This window comes from Chlorocebus sabaeus, chromosome 20, assembly GCF_047675955.1.
Source record: "Chlorocebus sabaeus isolate Y175 chromosome 20, mChlSab1.0.hap1, whole genome shotgun sequence".
NCBI lineage: Eukaryota > Metazoa > Chordata > Mammalia > Primates > Cercopithecidae > Chlorocebus > Chlorocebus sabaeus.
In genome coordinates, this window is record NC_132923.1 from 19,911,013 (window position 1) to 19,933,214 (window position 22,202).

General features: G+C 42.5%; 1 long non-coding RNA gene across 1 annotated transcript; it reads right to left on the reverse strand.

Moving 5' to 3' along the window:
• Window positions 1-5,758: 5,758 nt before the first annotated feature.
• Window positions 5,759-19,840, reverse strand: LINC02868 (long intergenic non-protein coding RNA 2868). The gene is made up of 4 exons (XR_005240240.1): window positions 19,755-19,840; window positions 19,103-19,199; window positions 6,364-6,418; window positions 5,759-5,905 (listed from the first exon to the last, which is right to left on the reverse strand). It is a non-coding gene; the product is annotated as a long intergenic non-protein coding RNA 2868 (long non-coding RNA).
• Between the last annotated feature and the right edge of the window lie 2,362 nt (window positions 19,841-22,202).

The following is a 22,202-nucleotide window of genomic DNA, read 5'->3' on the forward strand; positions in this document are numbered from 1 at the left end:
CCAGTGCTATGGCACCAGTTTTGCTCACTACAGTCCCACAAAGATCATTGATAGAACTAAGCAACACATTTGCAAGATCTCTTAGCACCCAAGGGTAAAATGTTTTCGGGCCAAGAAACTTGACACCACCTCCAATTGCATGAAGCTCTTTTACATTCCTTTAACTACTTTTTTATCCTGGACCCTATCATTGTCATTAAGAACCATATGAGTAGAATCTGGAAGAAACTGCCATTCAAACCAGCATTAATTTTTGTTCAGAAAGAAGATGGTCAATTACTCAGGGTTCTCCAGAGGGACAGAACCAATAGGATACATATATATAGGATACATATACATATGTGTGTATGTACACATGCATCCTATACATATATATAGGATTGTATACGTTGTGTATATACACACATATATACATGTATCCTATTAGTTCTGTCCCTCTGGAGAACCTTGAGTAATTGTATACATGTGTGTGTATATATATATGAGTTTATTAGGGAGAATTGGCTCACGCAATTACTAAGGCAAAGTCCCACAATAGGGCTTGCAAGCTGGGGAATGAGAAAAACCGGTAGTGTGTCTCAGTCCAAGCCCTAAGCCTCAAAACCGGGAAAGCTGACAGTGCAGCTCCCAGTCTGAGACTGAAGGGCTGAGAGCACCCCAGAGGCCACTGGTACAAGTCCCAGAGTGCAAAAGCTGAATAACCTGGAGTCAGATGCCCAAAGGCAGAAGGAGAAAAGACGGCCTGCTCTGGAAGAGAGAGAGAAAGAGAAAGCCCCAGCAAGCTGCGTGCCCCTTCTGCCTGCTTTCTTCTGCCTGCTTTGTTCTGCCGTGCTGGCAGCCGACCAGACAGTGCCCATCCACAGTAAAGGCGGGTCTTCCTCTCCCAGTCCACTGACTCATATGTCAGTCTTCTCTAGAAACACCCTCACAGACACACCCAGAAAAAGTGCTTCACCAGCCATCTAGGCATCCCTCAATCCCATCAAATCGACACCTAATATTAACCATCACAGAATTCATCTGGACAGTCAGCCCTTGGGTCACACTTCATGGGTCTTTTTGTTACATACGTATGCCTGGAACAAGTGCCCAGTGTGCTCTTTGGAACAATTATAAAGTCATCATTATTCTGGATGATGATTTTAGGTTTGGATGATAAACGTTTTGTTTTGGTCGTGTATGTTTTTGAATATGGTCAAGCCTGAGCTAAGTCTCTATAATTTTCTTGCTTTCCAGGAAGGAGTGAAATATTTCTTAACTCGGTAGGAATGTAGTGAATTACAGTGTTTGCTTATCCTTGCAGAGTGGAGAATGTTTTTTGCCAGAGCAATTGTTTGCAAGAGCGGCCAGCCCAGAGGACTACAGAAGGACATTCAGGCAGAATATTCACCTCTCCCTAGAAGACAGTCTATGAAAGAGAACTAAGTGTGTTCAATGGACAGTTTCTGCTCTTCAAGTGGCATTATTGAAGTATAATGACCCCAAAGCCCTTGAGACTATTGTGTTCTGATGGGACTGTTGTACTGGGTGCCACAGGATGAGATCATAGGCCTGGAGTGAGGGCCGGGTTTCCTGGGGGAATAGATGTCCCATCATTGGTCACCAGGGAGGAGCAGGTGTTGGGTAGGAAATAAGTGCAGGGAGGCAGCCTGAGAATCCCTTCCCCTTTCTGGGTCTTGGGAGGGGTGGGGCTGGGATTCCAGGCAGAGTAGACCTGATTTGAGGGCACTTAGACTGCGTGCAGTTGTGCTGGCTCATGCCACATGACAGGATAGGAGCCCTGTAGGAAGACAGTGCAGCTTTGTCCAACAGACTGCGGCCAAACTGTGCACCCTGCTGGGGGCTGCCCTTGCTGGGAGAAAGGCATGTCTTTTTTTCAACACAAAGGTACCACCTACTAACCAAACCCTTACCTGAGAAGGACCTGCCCACCAACTGGGATCTCTGTCTTCTAAGGTATCTGCCTGCCTTGCGGGTGGGGAGAGGGGACACATTTTTCTATTTTTTTCAGCCCAGAGAAGCTTTTTCTGCCCACAAAGACATCTTCTGCATGCCAAGCCATCAGACTGCTTAAGGTGGGTACCTTTTCGTCACTGGGCATTTCCAAATCTGAGTCTGAGGATCCTGAAATTCACAACATCTTTTAAGTGTTGTTAGTTATTCTCTGCCTTGTTCTTTCTTTCACTTTTTAAAAAGTAAAATAGAGATAGCATCTCGCTATGTTGCCCAGGCTGGTCTCGAACTCCCAGGTTCGAGCAATCCTCTCCCCTTGTTTTCCCAAAGTGTTGGGATTACAGGCATGAACCACCTTGCCCAGCCCTTTCTTTCACTTTTGATTGTTTATTAAACACTTGTTAGAAGTCAGAGATTTACTGAGCTCCTACTGTCTACCAAAAACTGTTCTAGACCTTGGGGTTACATAGGTGGAGGTGTGGGTGGGATGCAAAAATTCCTGCACTTGTGCAGCTGGTATATTAGAAAGAGGATTGTGCTCTGGGGACTCAGGGGATGCTGTGTCCTGTGCTTAGGATGGAAGGCAAAGGGAAACCCAGCATCCCTCATCCCAGGTGGTGGCAGCAGCAGAGCTGGCTAGCTATGCCCTGCAAAGGGTCCGTCTCCTGAGTGTCATTAGCATCAGGGGATGATTTGGGGTGGTGAACAAGCATTCACAGCCTGTCACCCTGGGGGAATCTCAGAAATATCTGAGGAACCCTTTGCAAGGGCTAAATTCTGTGGGGGGTATTTAATGGGTGTGTGAAGTCTGCTCAGAGCAATTCTATATGGCTTTGGTTCCCTCTAACCAGCACTAATTCTGCCCTTTCCAGTCTGAAGATGGGTCTTCCTGACTGAGAATTGGGAAGTAAAGTACAATTTGAGGAGTTCTGCCTGTTTTGTTTTGAGACAGAGTCTCGCTCTGTTGCCCAGGCTGGAGTGCAGTGGCGTGATCTCGGCTCACTGCAACCTCCGTCTCCCAGATTCAAGCAATTCTCCTGCCTCAGCCTCCTGAGTAGCTGGGACTACAGGCGTACATCACCACACCCAGCTAATTTTTTTGTATTTTTAGTAGAGAAAGGATTTTGCTGTGTTGGCCAGGCTGGTCTTGAACTCCTGACCTAAGGTGATCCACCTGCCTCAACCTCCCAAAATGCTGGGATTACAGCAGTGAGCCACCACACACAGCCCGAGTTCTGCCTTCTTGCTATCATCTGTTAACAAAATACAGTTAGCCCCAGTTAGCCTCCCTTTCCTCTTGAGCTGTCTTCTCATTGAGAGTCTCTTTTCCGAACACGTCTGAACCCTGCTTTCAGAATGGGTTCTGCCTGAGCCCCGGATGCCACCAACTTTGCAAAAGATGGCTCCTCTCAGGGTCCCTGTCACTTCCACTTCTGCAGCGCATGACCCCTGTGCTTAGGTGCAGGGTAGCAGTCCCTCTCATTTCTTTCTTTAAACTATGAAAGACGAAATTGTCAACATGAGGAGAATTTATAAGACACCCAGGGTCTAGGAGAAGGAAATTTCCAGCTATCCCCACTCAATCTTGCCTCTGTGCCAGCGTTGTCAAATGTGTCATCAGAAGGCCTGCTCATGCCTTTGAGCCCCGAGGGCAGAGTCACCCGCTTGTGGACAAGCAGGAAGAAAAGCCACAGCTCCACAGCTCAGCAGACAGCCATCTGGTGAAATTCTATGCGCATCTTTGTGTCGGTTGGCTCCTGCCCCTTGTCCATCCACCACAGCAGACCCCTTCTGGTTTCTAGCCTCTGTTCCTAGGTCCTCCCTCTACCTGTGTCTGCCCACTTTTACAACTCTCTTTCTAGATTTGACTCACTTGTGTCACCTGGTTTCTGCTCTTTGATTGACCTTGAACCCATATTTGTCTACTCCTGAGTCAATCAATTTTGCTTCCAATCCCTGTGCCCAGACATGCCCACTCCTGGAACTGCCTACCAGGGTCAGCCAGTTGCTGCTGCCTGGCTCTTGGCTTTCTATGCCTCCAGCCCCTGATTCTGCCTGCCAGTGAGCTGCACGTGGCTCTCTGCCCCAACCCAGCATGTGCACTGTGATTCTCAGGAGCGTGGCTTCCAGGCCTTACATCTGGCTGCACAACCTCGTGTGCAGGCCACAGTCCCCCTTCCCTCTCTCTCCTTATCTTCTCCATTACTCTCTCTACTCATGGTTTGTGGATTTTCATGCAGGAGCTCTCACCTTCCATGGTCTCCTCCACTCCACTACCTCCCAGGTCTGTCTTTTGAGAAAGGAATGCTGTTCCATTGCTGCCATCCCACCTCCCTGGGCTCAGAGAACCAGCACAGTCACATGGGCTTTCCTGAGCTGTGATCTCAAGGTCACTTGTTTCAGTACCACCTCTGTAGACACCCAAGACTGCAAAGTTTTATTCTCCCTGGTTATTTTATTTCCTGTGAATTACTGGAGATTTCCTCCATTCTTCTTGTGGTTTCTATTTCTTTTCTTTTATCAGGCTCTAAAATTTTGCTGCCGTAGCCAGTGCATTGTTTTGTACATTCTTGGTTTTAAAAAAATGACAGAAATTCAATTCTAATAAGCACCAATGATAGAGAGGATTTGTGGGCTCCTGTAACCAAAACAAGAAGGGCAGAAACAGGGTTGGACATCAGTGGCCACTAGAGCCAGAAGCTGGAGGCTCTCGGGACACTCTCTCCTCACCCTTTTTTCCTGCTTGCTGCAGGCAGCTCTATGCTCTCCGGCTGGCTTTCCTCTCAGTGCTGGAGGCAGGGATGCCAGCAGTTCCCATCTCACATGTTCCCAGCTTTGCATCCAACAGGGCAGGGTTTGCTTCTTGGTTCAAAACACCTTTGAAAGCACCCGGTTAGGCCAAGCGCAGTGGCTCACTCCTGTAATCCCAGCACTTTGGGAGGCAGAGGTGGGCGGGTCACCTGAGGTGGAGACTTCGAGACCAGCTTGACCAACATGGAGAAATCCCGTCTCTACTAAAAATACAAAATTAGCCAGGCGTAGTGGTGCATGCCTGTGATCCCAGCTACTCGGGAGATTAAGACAGGAGAATCGCTTGAACCCAGGAGGCAGAGGTTGCAGTGAGTTGAGGTTGCACCATTGCACTCCAGCCTGGGCAACAAGAGCAAAACTCCATCTGAAGAAAAAAAAAGAAAAGAAAAGAAAAGAAAAGAAAAGAAAAAGGAAGGAAGGAAGGAAGGAAGGAGAAAGCAAGCAAGCAAGCACCTGGTTAATATCTTGGAGTATTAGGTCATCTCACAGTCCAAGGGAAAATGAGAGAAGCCCTTATAGAGCCTCATCATTGGGGGGATGTTCCTAAGTGAAAGGATATCCGTGCCAGAAAGAACGGGTCTTGGCAGATAATAAACGTCCACTGCAGACCAAGATGAAATACATCCTAGCTCTGACCATCCCTCATCTCTTCCCCTCTAAGCACTCTTCCCCAAGTTAGGAGACGTCTTCTATTCCAGAAGTCTTTCTGTTTGGCAACTTGGTTATGGAGAATGTGACCCCAGTATACTAAGTTTTCTTGGGTAAAATGTGGAAGGAATATATATTGACAACAATGGTGGTGAAAAGAAAGAGGGAGAGGAGGATCAGATTACACTGTAGTTTTCACACGCAGCTCAGCAGATCTACACCAAGTCTCTAGCAATATTTTCATTGACATAAGCTAACTCAAGCACATCTTTGGGCTTTCATTGTAACTTTGAGTGGATACGTGTTATAGAGACAGGTGGTTAGTGCTAGAGCACTAGTTTCAGATGCAGCAGAACACCCTTCATTTATCACAAAGAAAATAGTATGAACTTTAATATGTAGAACAGATCAGACCATATGTGCTGTAATTGAAGTTTCCCTTCTGCTACCCTCCACAGGAATCTGAGCTCCACAGAACTCAATGAAAAAGCAACTGTAACAGAAGAGATACATAAGTTATATTCTCTGTTTACTTTGTTTATGTTTATGTCTGAATTTACTTTGAAACACTTCAGCATTGGCAGTGTGATTTGCTTGTATATGTTATTTAGATGTAATCTGCACCCAAGGGATGATCACTTGCTGTAATTGGGACTGCGTACTCCAGGGATGGTTAGTTAATATTTACCAAAGTAGCAGACAACACAGAAAATGAGAGCCAAGTGAAAGGGGAAACCCCTTATAAAATCATCAGATCTTGTGAGACGTATTTACTACCACGAGAACAGTATGGGGGAACCGCCCCATGATTCAATTATCTCCCACCAGGTCCCTCCCACAATATGTAGGAATTATGGGAGCTGCAATTCAAGATGAGGTTTGGGTGGGGACACAGCCAAACCATATCACCCGATAACAAGGTTAAGAAGGGGGAAGAGCCAATATCCTCACCTACTCAAGGTTGGATCCAAATTTGTGGGGCCTGAGACTTACATACCTTCAGGGTCTTCTCTGAAAAAGATGTATTAAAAATTATAAATACAAAATTAGCGATGAAAATGAATACAGAATGAGAAAAAATTGACTTCAATTTTTTTTTTTTTTTTTTTTTTTTTTTGAGATGGAGTCTCACTTTGTCTCCCAGGCTGGAGTGCAGTGGCGCGATCTCAGCTCACTGCAACCTCTGCCTCCAGGGTTCAAGCGATTCGCCTGCCTTAGCCTCCCGAGTAGCTGGAATTACAGGCATGCACCACCATGCCTGGATAATTTTTGTATTTTTAGTAGAGACGGGGTTTCACCATGTTGGTGGCTGATCTTGAACTCCTGACCTCAGGTGATTCACCTGCTGTGCCCTCCCAAAGTGCTGGGATTACAGGCATGAGCCACCATGCCCGGCCAATGACTTCAAATCTTGAAAAGTTTACAAATACCACAAAAATCCCCCAAATAACATAATATTTCTATTAATTAATGGTTGATATGGCTGTGTAATGTATTTTCTTACTTTTTTGCTGCATCCTCCTTGCTGGCCTCTTCACGTCACCACCATGTTGTAATAGTTTCTACAGAGAGAATAAAATAATTCAGTGCTTCCTCTAACTTGGTTGATCAAAATTTTTTCCATGTTAATTTTTAAGATTCATAAAACATGCAACTTCAATAGACAAGTTCACTCTTTGTAGTTCTTCCACAAGGTTGTGCACTATAAACAGAAAAATTCTGATGAATTTAGTTTTGCATAATATCTTCACAAAAGAAAACATCATGGAATGTTTATAATTGTATACACTGCATATAAAGCACACTCCTGACAGAATGTCCTTTACTAGAAATGGATGAGAACAGAATCCTCCACTTAGAATTGTTTATGTCTTGATGGAAAGACACTTCCAGAGATTAGTTTCTGGCTTCGCACAATTAAAACCTTGTTTCTTCCCCTCTCCCTGTAAGGATCCAGTGCTGGGTACCATAGCATAGGTTCATGTTCATAGGTGCTCTGGTTCCGTATCTTCCTGTTATATCACTCGGTAAATTTGCCCCGTGGGTGGTAATAATATTCCTGCACAGGACAGCTAGGAATAAGTTAACTATACATGGAAATGTCTGCAAACCACATAAATACCTCCCACTAAACCGCAGCTAAATGTATCACCAACTCAACTTTCCTTAACTAGATCCCCAAAATGCTTATGGTCACTCCCCACCACCTGAAAGGGGAGACTGGCTGAAACAAATTCATAATGGAAAGAGAGAGTGCCTTATTCCATTGTGGTTCAAATCTGTCCTTGGCAAAATTTATAAAACCATCTACCATGTAAACAGATGGCTGGGGACCCTCCCAGGGCCTTGGAAGTGGTCCATCACATGAGAGCTCTGATATTTAGCTTCGTTTGTTTCGTAATACAATGCCTCTCCACCAAACTATAGAGGGTCACCAATATTTACCTTGGGAACAGCCAGTTGAATTAGGTGGGTTTGCAACAAAGGGAATAAATGAAAGACAGGTTTTTTCTATTTATAAGCTTCTGCTTATAATCATCAGCAAAACAGTCACACATAAAATAACTGCCAAAAACTTAACAAAACTACATGGTCAAAAGTGCAATTTAATGTAGTAGAAACGAAGTACAAATTACAACAAAGGGCAGGTGAATAAAGAGGGTGAATGGATTAATCATAGGAGGTTTTCTGGAAAAGGTGAGTTTGAAATAGCTTTTGTATGGAGTGAGGCATAGAAAGAAAGGGGAAAATGCATTTGAGGAAGGCCTGAAAGGTCTAAATACACTGAAGAACATCAAATTGTATACAGGGATCAGCTGAAAATTGACTGGAAACGAGTGTTCATGAAAAACAGCATAAAATTAAATTTTAATAAGACTGTTTATGGTCAGAACGAAGTAACTAGTGCACATCTAGTCCACCAAGTGTCAGCAACTAGAAAATTAAACAAAAATATTAATATCTGAAATAGTTATTTTCGGTTATTGAACAACAGGCATTTCAGGCATGAGATCTCAGGGAGAAGAGAAACAAGTGAGGTGAGCCCTACCATAGCCCTAGCCTTTTATTTCAATGCATTTTCTGGACCAGTTGCAGGAAAGGGGAATTCAGAGTATGGCAGTCTCATTGACTCAAAAAGTCAGAGACTGGAGTTCAGGAAGGCTGAGGCATCTGGATGGAACTTGTGAGACACAGTAGCAGAATGAAAGAGCAACACAGAGTAAGTTCCAGAAATCTGCAGAGGATCCTCTTGAATCTTTGGCTAAATAATAAAATGCACATGTTTAAGGTGAAACTCCATAAACCCTGGGAAATAATAATGATAAGGAAAGATAAATTACGGGGAACTATAAACTGAGCAACTACCAGAGCTTGCACAGGGCTGGGAGATATTTGAGTTCAGCTCAGCCAGAATGGAAAGACCTCATTGAGTACTTGCTGCATTCAGGTGAAATCCTGGAAAGAGTATGTCTTACTAGTAGGGCTAAACTAGTCCTAGAGCAAAAGATACTCTAGACTCTTTCTAAAAAAGCCTCAAAGGGATAAAGCTGATCTGAAATTAATTTAATCTATTGCAAGAGCAAAAATCAATAATTTGTAAAGAAACACAAGAAAGTTTAGGCTAACAATGGAATGTTCGCAATAGCCAGAATCCAGTCAAAATTATTAGACATGCCATAAACAAGAAATGTAACCCATAATGAAAGGGAAAATCAGACAATAGAAGCAGATCTAGAAATGAAAAAGATGGAATTAGCAAACAAGGGCGTTAAAACAACGATTATAGATTTATTCAAGCAATTAAGGGAAAACACGAACATAATAAATAAGTAAATGGAAATCATTAAAAGAAACAGGCCAGGCACAGTGGCTCATGCCTGTAATCCCAGAACTTTGGGAGGCTGAGGCAGGTGGATCACCTGAGAGGTCAGGCGTTCAAGACCAGCCTGGCCAATATAGTAAAACCCCGTCTCTACTAAAAATAGAAAAAAATAGCCAGGCGTGGTGGCGGGCACCTATAATCCCAACTACTTGGGAGACTGAGGCAGAAGAATCGCTTGAACCTGGGAGGCAGAGGTTGCAGTGAGCCAAGATCACACCATTGCACTCCGGCCTGGGCAACAAGAGTGAAACTCCATCTCAAAAAACAAAAACAAAAACAAAAACAAAAAACAGAAAAAGAAACAAATCAGCCATCTAAAGCTAAAAAACACCCCAATATCTAAAACAAAAAGCCCATTAGGCAGATTTAAAGGCAGATTCTACATTATAGAAGAAAACAATTAATAAAAGATGTATTATATCAACCCTAGAACAAACTATTAAAAAAGTTATAGCTAATAAGACAATAGTGAAAATAAAATGAAATAATAAATTTTTTAATTCAAAAGAAGGGAGAGAGAAAGGAAAACAAAACCAAAGAAAAAATGAAACCAATAAGTCAATAGTTAACTGATTTAACACAGCCACATTAAGAATTGTATTACGTAAAAATGGACCAAAATCATCTATTAAGAGATACCGTTATACTTGGTAGAAAAGTATAATAGGACCAAAATCATCTATTAAAAGATACTATTATACCTGGTAGAAAAGCAACATCCAACTATTTGTTTTTTACAAGGCTTAGTTTTTTAATACAAAGATACATATAGGTAAAAGTTAAAGAACAGAAGAAGATATACCAGGCAAATATTAATTATAAAGCTAGAGTGGCTACTTTGATATCAGACAAAGTAGACTTCATGATAAGAAATATTTCCAGATTAAGGGCCGGGCGCGGTGGCTCAAGCCTGTAATCCCAGCACTTTGGGAGGCCGAGGCGGGTGGATCACGAGGTCAGGAGATCGAGACCATCCTGGCTAACATGGTGAAACCCCGTCTCTACTAAAAATACAAAAAACTAGCCGGGCGTGGTGGCGGGCGCCTGTAGTCCCAGCTACTCGGAGGCTGAGGCAGGAGAATGGCGTAAACCCGGGAGGCGGAGCTTGTAGTGAGCCGAGATAGTGCCACTGCACTCCAGCCTGGGTGACACAGCGAGACTCCGTCTCAAAAAAAAAAAAAAAAAAAAAAAGAAATATTTCCAGATTAAAGGGAAATATTTCATCATAAAAAAGGGTCAATTGATCAAGAATATTTACAATAGTCAATGTATGTGCACCTAATAACAAAGTTTGAAAATACACAAAGAAAAAACTGACAGAACTGAAAGAAAAACCACACAAATACAAAAGTATAGTCTGAGATTTTTAATACCCCTCTCTCAGTAGTTGATAGAACAAAAGGGCACAAAAGTTAGAAAGTATATGGAGGTCTTGAACAACACCATCAATCAATCAAACTTAATTGATATTTATGGAATACTCCACACAGCCAACTATGAAACACACACTCCTTGTAAGTGAAAATAGAACATTTATCTTAGAGGACACAGAGGGCACATAATTGGCCATAAAATACGTTTCAATAAATTTAAAGATATTCAAACCCTATACAGAGTATGTTCTCTGACCAGACCACAATGGAACTACATTAAAAAACAAGAAGAAAAAAATCTACAAAATTCACAAATATTTGAAAATTAAACAATGAACTTTAAAATAACCTATGGATAAGGCCAGAAAATATTTTGGGAAATTAGAAAATGCATTGAACTAAATAGATTGGATAGAGATAGATAGATAGATAGATAGATAGATAGATAGATAGATAGATAGAAAGAAATATGTGGATACAGTTAAAGAGGTACCTAGACAGAAATTAACAACTTTAATGCTTACATTAGAAGAAAAAAAGTTTAAAAATCAATGCTCTAAGCTTCTACCTTATGAAACTAGAAAAAACCAGCAAAATAAACTTCAAATAAATAGAAGAAAGGAAATAATAAACATAAAAAAGGAAATCAGTACAACAGAAAATATGCAAATAGCAAAGAAAACTGATAAATCCAAACGTTCATTCTTTGAAAAAAAATTCATTGAAGAAAATAAACTTTTAGTGGGCAAAGGATATGAACAGACACTTCTTAAAAGAAGACATTTATGTGGCAAAAAAAAAAAAATATTAAAAAAAGCTCAACATCACTGATCATTAGAGAAATGCAAATCAAAACCACAATGTGATACCATCTCATGCCAGTCAGAATGGTGATTATTAAAAAGTCAAGAAACAATAGATGCTGGTGAGGCTGTGGAGAAATAGGAGTGCTTTTACACTGTTGGGAATGCAAATTACTTAAAACATTGTGGAAGACAGTGTGACAATTCCTGAAGGATCTAGAACCATTTGACCCAGCAATCCCATTACTGGGTATATACCCAAAGGAATACAAATCATTCTACTATAAAGACACATGTACACATGTTTATTGCAGCACTATTTACAACAGCAAAGATATGGAACCAACCAACCCAAATGCCCATCAGTGATAGACTGGATAAAGAAAATGTGGTACATATACACTATGGAATACTATGCAGCGATAAAAAGGAATGAGATTAATGTCCTTTGCAGGGACATGGATGAAACTGGAAGCCATCATCCTCAGTAAAACTAACACAGGAACAGAAAAGCAAACACCACACGTTCTCACTCATAAGTGGGAGTTGAACAATGAGAACACATGGACACAGGAAGGAGAACAACACTCACCAGGGCCAGTCAGGGGGATGGGGGGCAAGGGGAGGGAGAGCATTAGGACAAATAGCTTATGCATAAGGGGCTTAAAACCTAGATGACGGGTTGATAGGTGAAGCAAACCACCCTGGTACACATATACCTATGTAGCAAACCTACACGTTCTGCATTTGTATCCCAGAACTTAAAGTAAAATTTAGAAAATTTAAAAAAAGAAAGTAAAAACTATCTTCTGCTTTTTGTAGTCCCTCCCCCACCACACTCCCAACACTATGACAGTCAATTCCAAGCTAATGTTTGATGAACGAAAAAAATCCTCAAAATAAGCTTTGTTTTCCATTAAAGAGAAAACAAATCCCTAAAAATAAAAAATAAACTTCTACCAGCAAGACAGATAAAGAATAAAAAAGGAAAAACACAAAAATAAATATTAATAATAATAGAAGGGACAGCATTATAAGTCTTATATACATTAAAAAATAAAAAGGGGATATTATGAACCACTTACGCCAACCAATTAAAAAGTTTAGTTGAAATGGATAATTCCTTTGAAAACATGAATAACTCAAATTGACACAAGAAGAAATAGAAAATCTCATCAATTCTATGTTAAGCCTAAATAAATTGGATTTATAACTTAAACTCTTCTGACAAAGTGGACTCTGGGCCTAGATAGATTAAATAATGAATTCTATCAAACATCTAAAAAGGAAATAATATCAGTTTTAAGCAAAATCTTTCAGAAAATAGAGGGGGAAGAAATACTTTCCAACTCATTATATGAGGTCGCCATTATTCTAACAACAAAACCAGACAAAGACATTAAAAGAAAATTATAGTCTAATTCCTTATGAACATAGCATAGATAAAAAATTCTTAACAAACTATTAGCAACTAGAATCCAGAAATATAATTAAAATGATAATACATCATGACTGAATGGAGTTTATTCCAGGCATGCAAGGTTATTTAACATTTGAAAATCAATCATTGTCATTCATCACATTAACAGAATAAAAAAGAAAAATCCTATGATAATTTACAACAATGCAGAAAAATCATCTGATGAAATTCAGTGCCTTGTTACGATTTTTAAAACTCAGTAAACTAGGAATAAAAGACAACTATCTTAACCTAATAAAGGAATCAGTGAAAAACCTGAGCAAATACTGTAAATCAATATTGAAAGACTCAACATTTTCCCATTAATATTGAGATCCAGGCAAGAATGTTTGTTTTTTCTCTTCTATTCAACATTATATTGGTGTCCCACCAGTAAAATAAGACCTAAAAAATAAAATAAAATCTTATAGATTGGAAAAACAGAAGTTAAACTTTTTTTATTCACATAGTACACAATTTTCTTTTATTTTCTTTTCTTCTTTTAGTTAATAGACATGGGGTCTTGCTGTGTTGCCCAAGTTGGTCTCAAACTCGTGGCCTCAAGCAATCCTCCCACCTCAGCCTCCCAAAGTGCTAAGATTACAGGCATGAGCCACCATGCTCAGTCATGTACATAATTTTCTATCTAGAAAATACTAACAAGTCTACCCTGAATGGCTACTACGTTAATAAGTGAATCTAGTTAGGTTGTAGAAGACAAAGTTAACAGAAAAAATCAATTGTATTTCTGTATTCAAGCAACAAATAAGTGAGACATTAAAATATAAAACATCATTTACAATAGCATCAGAAATAGATAATATTTTGGAATTAATTTAACCAAGCATGTATAGAACCTATGCTAAAAACTACAAAAAAACTACTGAAAGAAATTAAAGACCTTTGGAAAATAGAGAGACATACCAGTTTGTGAATTGGAAAACTCAATAGTGTTATGCTGTCAATTCTCCTCACATTGATCTACAGATTACATGCAACCCCAATCAAAATCCCAGCAGGCATTTTTTCTTTAAGCAATTTTTATACTGAACCTAAAATTTGTAAAAAATGAAAATAACGTATGTTAGCCAAAACAATTTTGAAAAAGAAGTTCAAAACTGAAGGACTTTATTTGATATCAAGACTTACTTTAAAGCTACAGTAATCAATGTGCAATGTATTGCCTCTGGCTGCTTCCTCATTATGATGGTAGAGTTGAGTAGTTATAACAGGGACCATATGGCCCAGAAGGCCTAAAATCCTATCTGGCCTTTTACAGAAAGAGTTTGCTGACCTCTATCATAGATGATACTCATATGTAAGACACTGCTATCTATAATTCCTGGCCTACCAGGTATTATTCCACCACTTTCTCTGTTATTCATTATAGCATATTAAAGTGCAGATAAGGGAAAAGAATTTTAGAAATAATCTTTAATCCCTTCGAATTTATTTAAAATCAAAATTGTTCATAGATTTTGGCACTTTATAGTTAATAATACGTTATTTGCAACATCCCTTACAACTGTGTACAAAGCCATAGTGGAAAACCAGTCCTACCAGGATGAAGATAATTACACATTAAATTTGTATTGTGTGTAAATATGCATAGGAGGCATTGTAAGCATTATTTGACCCATTTTTTAAATGAGGAGGCTGACTGGCAAATGCATCTATTAGAGCCTGCAGAAAGTGAGGAAGGCATGGTTAGGAAAAACAGACCTACTGGACAGTGGAATTAATAGGTTGAAATTGGTAACAGATTGGACATAGGTAATGAAGACAAGAAAGTATTGGAAAAGTAATTTTGAGAGTTGTTGTGAATCTGGGTTTCTAGACAGGGTTGCCATTGACCTGGTAGGAAAATTGTGAAAAAACATTTATTCCGCCACTGAGAGCAGATTGATTATGAGTTCCCTTTCTAATTGCTTAAAGTGGTGCTTTCCAAATTAATGGACTTACTAAGTACCTGGTCATCTTGTTAGAATGCAGATTCTGATTCAGCAGTTTTGGGATAAGGCCCAAGATTCTGCGTTTCCAATCAGCTTCCAGGTAATTCTCATGTGACTGGTTCAGGAACCACACTTTTTTAGAAAGGCATTAAATGTGACTAAAGGAAATCCAAGTGTAGATTTCTTCTGGAAGGTAAGAGGAGGGTGCTGACGGGGAATACTGTTTATGCAGTTGGAAAGAAGCTATCTATTTGTCTTCTCTAGAGGCAAGATACAAAACTAAGGGCCTGTAATCTTGAGGAGATTCTCAGTGCAGAGAAGAGAAGGCTCTAGAACAATCAAGGAGACAGAATAAAAGCCATCAGAAAAATAGAAAAACCAGGAGCATTTAGTGTCATTAGGGAATCCTATGGAATACTGAATGTCAAGGAGTCAGTCAATGAATTCCAACATGAAACTCAGTCATCACAGCATCTTTTCTGGCCCCCTTTCTTTGCCTTCTTTGGTCTTTTTTCCAGCTCTCTCTAGAATGTAGTAGATGCTTACTGGATTGTCTGTCCAAAGCTTCCCCACTCCATTTTTTTTTTTTTTTTTTTTTTTTTTTTGGGAAAGCCACCCATCATCAACATGACTACTGTAAGAGCTGCCATGTTTTTATATGACTCTCTGTCCTCTTCCTACAGTTGATTGGTCCAGGCATGGACACCTGATCCCAGCTCAACCAATCATAAATTTCTTCTCTGGGATTATTCAAAATAGGATTCTACAGAGACAAAAGTTGTCAGGTGCAAAACAGTCTTTATAATAGGAAAAGTCGTTAGGCACAAAATCTACTAGTCCTAATATGCAGCCATGTTAGGAGCCAGCACAGAGAAAAAGTAAAGACAGGTGATGGAAGACAGTCCTAGTAGCATTCCAGTTTTTGTTCCAACTGTTCCCGAGCCCAACTACTTTCGTTCCTTTCCCATGATTTGGTTATTCAATGTTCCCTTCAGTGACCCAGAAAATTCCCCCTATTGCCTAAGTGAGTTTGAGTCACTTCCAACAGAATCCTGACTAATACATGGCAAACATTATCCCCACTCATTTTGTCTTATACAGCATCTTCCTTTGGGTCCCTGCACGCTGTTGACTGCAGCTTTCCCAGGTTTTTCCTTAGAATGACACCAGGCCAAAACCAGCTGCTGGGCAAGGACCATAAACCCCAGTGCTGGTCTTGGTGGATGTTAATGGGTCACTGAACACCAATGTACCAAGTTGATGTGTTCATGGCAACAGCCAAAAAGAGCCCACAAAAGTCTAATCTTTGGCACACTGGGGGCTTCACTGGCAGATTGTTAAGACCCTGGGGGCAAAACTTAATTTGCATAAGTATTTGCAATGCACAATTACCTTTTTATTCATTTAGACTAAATTAAATTCATTTTGGAATCTCCAAAGTTATTGCTGTTGACTTCTCTCCCCTTACTTCACGTTCTAGGTATATTTCCCCAAAACCGAAAGCCATTTTCATCTCTAGTTTTCTGGATGCCTCAGATCCCAGGTGAGGTTTTATCCCGCCACAGTTCTTTAAGATTAGCAAAATAAATTAACTCCTTAACTGCTGGGAAATTTAAACAACAAAAAAACTGCTGTTTTGCAAAAATGCGAATATTATTAGTATTCCCTACTCTCTTCCTTACTCCCAACACACACACACACACACACACACAGAGGCACGCACACAGGCCTGGCTGCACTCGAGAAGCCCATTCCCACCACCCCTTCTGCAGACAGAAATGCTGGCATTCGTAAGCTGTCACACTGAGGAAGACAGCAGCTGTGTTATTCCATGATTTATAGAACAGATTTGCATTTCCTTGCCTTTGAAGCTTGCCTATAATCTGCCACATAAATATTTGAAAGACAGGATGGTGGAAACAGACCTAAGCAGCTTAATCGAACACTTGGCAGGTAGAGGACTCGGGCTGGTGTACATTTCAAACACCCCCATTGCCCCGAGGCCTCTTGGTGTGTGTATGCAAAATTGAAATTCAATGTTTAAACCCAAACCTACAGTCACAATTCCACTTGAAGAAAAAGTCAGAAGAATGCCCCTCTGAAAGGAGGTTTTGTTTCGTCTGGTCTCCTGAGGCAAAAGCCCAGTAGTCTTCCTTAAATTCTGCTCCAGGAAGCAGGAAGCAGGGAGCATAAGTGTCTCAGCCACTCCAGAAGCCCCAGGTGTGCTCATGCAGGGACAGGAGCTCTGCCTTGCCTCACAGAGGCCCTGAGGCCACAGAGAGGCACTTTCATCAGGGAGCAGGCACATTCCTGTCCTGGAGACCAGTCATAGCTCTGGCTGCTCCACAGAACCAGGATTCCCTGGTAGAGGATCAGGCAAACCTTCAATTTTCCATGCATCCACCTTTGTGCAGCTTTTCACAAAATATGGTATGGAGAACACTTTCTGGAGTTCGTGTTAAATGGCCACAGTCACAGTGCTTTTCTTTTTTTTTTTTTTTTTTTTTTTTTTTTTTTTGAGACAGAGTCTCGCTCTGTCGCCCAGGCTGCGCTTTGTTGCCCAGGCTGGAGTGCAGTGGCACGATCTTGGTTCAATGCAAGCTCCGCCTCCCGGCTTCAAGCCGTTCTCCTGCCTCAGCCTCCTGAGTAGCTGGGACTACAGGCACCCACCACCACTCCCGGCTAATTTTTTTTTTTTTTTTTTTTTTAGTAGAGATGGGGTTTCACCATGTTAGGCAGGATGGTCTTGATCTCCTGACCTCATGATCTGCCCGCCTCGGCCTCCCAAAGTGCTGGGATTACAGGCGTGAGCCACCATGCCTGGCCAACAGTCACAGTGCTTTTTAGCCCATTATAAGCTATAAGTCCTGCAGGAAAAATAACAATCTAAGTTGATTTATCCTAATTATTTAAGTGGAAAATATGCACTTTTATTTTTGCAGTAGTTCTATTAATATACTACTGGAGAATTAAAAAACCGAAAATTGGCTAGGTGCAGTGACTCACGCCTGTAATCCCAGCACTTTGGGAGGCTGAGGCGGGCAGATCACCTGAGGTCAGAAGTTCGAGACCAGCCTGACCAACACGGAGAAACCCCGTCTCCACTAAAAATAGAAAATTAACTGGGCATGGTGGCAGGCACCTGTAATCCCAGCTACTTGGGAGGCTGAGGCAGTAGAATTGCTTGAATCCAGGAGGCAGAGGTTGCGGTGAGCTGAGATTGTGCCATCGCACTGCAGCCTGGGCAACAGGAGTGAAACTCTGTCTCAAAAAAAAAAAGGAAAATTATGTCCTAATCTGATTCAATAAATATGTGTCGATGCCCCATATGTGATCAAGGAGGCTAGCCACAACGGTGTCTTCACACTCAAGACAGCCCAAGAATGCCACTCATGGCCTAGGCATCTTATCAGAAGTTCTATGAGGTAGAGGGTGGGCAGGGGAACAGAAAGAAGAGGTTTTTGAATGTAAAGGACCTTTTATAAAATTCAAAAGCAACAAGGGCAGAAGGCACAGTGAATGGAGACCATGTTCCTCATGCCATGAGGTCCATGTTCTTAGTCCAACCACTTCACCTCTCTGGGCCTCTGTTTTCTCATCTGCAAAATGAAGCAGTTGACCTAATAACGTCCAAAGTTTCTTTCATACTGATATTCTGTAGCAGGCTGGGGCTAAATTTAGATTTAGGTTTGTCCAAATGATGGAATGACCTCTTTTCCCACCCTTCCCAGATTCTACCTGGATTCTGGAGCTCCAGGGAAAGAACCCCGCTGTGTCCACAACTGGGGTCCCTGGTGCCTGCAGAACTTAGGACAGGGAGTGGGGGAGGTGGGGTGGTTAGGGACAACACCCAAACACGGACTCCTTAAGAGAAAGTTCAACCTTAAGAAGAAAGGAATCCATCCCAGGCAGCAGCACAGTTGCAAGTCAGAGGAAGCTGTGGTTCCGGGTCTTGGGTGGTGGTCTCTACTCTTATCAGCCACCCTGAAGTCAAGCAGACATCTGGGGTGTCTCACCAATCTCCCAGCCCCTAGAATGCCAAACAAGCATGCTCGGAGGCCCTATAATATTATCACATGGGGGTCAGGGAGCTACTCTCCTTCAATACTTCCAAGCAAACTGCCTAGAGCCAAAAGTCCAGGAAGACTAAACACTCTGCAGATTTGAGTGAGAAATCCCCAGGGACTTCCATAGACACTGAGAGTCTCAGAAACACCTACCAGGTTGGTTTCCCGAGGCAGTGAGCCAGGGAAGGAGCACTGATGGTGATGTTACCTCACTTGGATGCTCCATGAGTCTACACGAGTTTCACAAAAGCTTCAAAGGAAAACAAGATATCAAATGAATCCATTAACAACATTGGGGGGAAAAGGCTACCTGGAAGAGGGACAAAAAGGGACCAGTTTCTAGAGGAAGCCTAGGGAAGATGCCTGATGTCACTGCTGACAGAGGAAGCAGGAGGACTCAGTGCTCTCTGGACTGACCAGGCTGTGATGGGTGTGGCAGGCCAGAACTGGGCAGGATCATTAAAACCCTTGGAGAGGTTTTCACTGCAGGAAAGAAGAGCTACCAGGCCTGGAGGAGAGTAAGACTGGGAACCCAGGCTGCCAGTGAACTTATGCCCACCCAAAAACTCAGTGGCAGAAAAGTGGTAGGGATGAGGACACCAAACTGAGAATTACAGTCTCTGCCTCCTCAGCCCTGGCAGAGCTGCCATACATGGCAGCAGGACCGTCCTGCCTCCAGGTGAAATAGGAGCCACTGGGATCACCCGCCACGCTGCAGGAGCTCTGAGATGTACAGAACCGTGGGGAAGGGATATCAACACACATAAAGTAGTTCCATCCTTGTCTTATATCTGTCTTTTTATACCTCCGCAGATGTGGGCAAGAAAATTGCTACATAAATTGGACACTGCCCAAAGAAGCCTTTAACGCCATTCCTGGGTTCTTTGTCAAAACCATGGTGGCTTTTCCTGTCTTCACAGAGCTGAGCCCATTGTTCTGTGGTCCCTGCAGCGGTGCCTCTGACCTGGGTGGAGCTGCAAGTCTGGGCAGGAGAGGCTTGGGAAGCTAGAGTTGTTGCTGATGATCTGTTTTCAGCTTGGGGCAGGAGCCAGGCTGGGTGCCAGAAGCAACGTTTGATCAGTCATTAGGCACAGACTTTGCTCCAGCCACATAGCCACCTCATTGCTGCCTTGGGGCCTTGGCGCTTGCTGTTGGCTCTGCTTGGAGTCTTCTCTCTTGATCTGCCCCGGACTTGTTGCTCCCTACTTCATCAGATGTTACCTTCTCAGAAGGACCTTCCACGTCCACCTCCAGTGCAGGCCCTGTTCACAGTCTGTCCACTGCTCTGCTGATTTCTTTATGACAGTTACGGCACTCTACAAGGATCTTGTTAATTTGTTTACATGGCCACCGTCTCTTTCCTTACTGGAACATCTAGAACATTAGCTCCACCAGGGTCACCCGAAGGCTCCCAGGGTGACCCACACAGACCAGACCCCAGCCTGCACCCCAGGAGGCTCCTGTTCCCCACATACACAGAGCTCACCTCGGCCTTACCTCGTAGATGAGGAAGACTTTGGCGCCCACATAAATGCCCATGTGTGTCACGACCCAGACAGCGGTGTTCATGCCTGCGAGAGGTCAGGGCAAGCCTGTCAGTCCCATGCTGAGATGCGAGGCCCTGGAGGCCTCCTCACCTCAGAGGGTGAAGCGGGGAGGCCTGAACACCCTCTCCATCTCAAAGCGCAGGGGGTGAGGGGAAGGCCTGGCAGGGGAGGGATCTTGTCTCTCTTGTTCTCTACTGTCCACAACCTACAGCACAATGCTGGGTATATAATAGATAATATCTGTTGAATGAATAAATGCACACAGCAGCAAGCTGTGTGGCTGCTTATCCAACATAACTGTATCCCCGCGCTTCTCCCTTTCTAACATAACTCCAGTCTGCTTGGCAACATGTCCTATTCATGACCACGTGTTTGCCCTAAGCTGTTCATAGCATTCTCTTTCCCTGTGCTAATAACTGGTTTTTCTAAAGGACCCATGACTTAGTTCTGACCAAAACCATGAGCAGAAATCTACCAGGTAGGGCCGGGGGTTCTAAAAGAGGTTTTCCCCTTTATAAAAAAAAAAGCAGCCACTGTCATATTATCTGGATTGGATCTGCTTAGTACAGCTGTGCCTTACTTCTTGCTCTGAGGAGAGTTACCGTGAAGAAAAATGCAACCTGATGAAGATAGCTAAGGTGGGAGTTGGAAGAAACTGGGTCTTCTATGACATTACTGAAGAAATAAATTAACCATCTCTGGAGCTTGCATATCTCTGGATCTCTTGCTATGGGGCATAATAAATTTTCTTATTATTAAGCCATTGCGAATTGCATCTTTTGTTACTTACAGCCAAAGGCATTTGAATGATAGAGACTATGGTATACACTGTCCCTTAGTCCTGGTGGCTGCCACTGCCCTGTAGAATAGAGCCATGACTTTTATCCACCAGGTATACTGTAGGTAAACATGAGTTAATGAATTAGTTTTTTCTTTACTTCATTCATATACCCAACAAACTTCATTGAAAACTTATGTGTACAGGCACTACACTAGGAAGAGTGATCAGAAAGGCAAGCTGCCAACCCCGAGGAAGCTCAGAGCTCAGTGGGAGGAAGACTTTTCAACAGAGAGTGACAATCTAGCATGGACACACTACAGCAGAGGCATGCAGAGGTGCCACAGCAGCGGCGGAGAGCAGCAGGCACATGGCGTGAAAGAGGACAGGCAGGAGGGTAGCTAAGTTGCTTTCACAAGAGGTTGTGTCTGATCTAGTCTTGAATGAAAAGCAGGAGATGCCCAGGAGGACCAGCTGGCTAAGAGTCTCTCAGGAAGAGGGAACAAAAATATCCCACATCGGAGAGTAGGCAAGACCACTTTTCACGATGGGCCAGGCACGGTGCTAAGAGATTACATAGATATTGCGCCCTCAGATCCTTAACAATATGCACTCAAGGTAAATACAGTTATCCCGTGTTATAATATGGAAACCGAGGCTTCAAAGGGTCAAGGAACTTGTCCAAGGTCACACAACCAGGAAGTGGCAGAGCCAGGCTTTGAACCTAGATATTCCAGAGCCCACATTCTGTTTACCACCCTAGCACTCCTCCTACACTAGTGGACCCTGTTAGGGAAGCATCATCTGTAGGGCAACCTAGTGTCCTGCCTGTAAAAGAGAGCACACCTCCATGGGCAGGCGAGAGAAGAGACTGAGCACACGGGCAGGAAAAGGTGTACTCTGAGAGGGGTAGTGGTTAGGTGGGTGG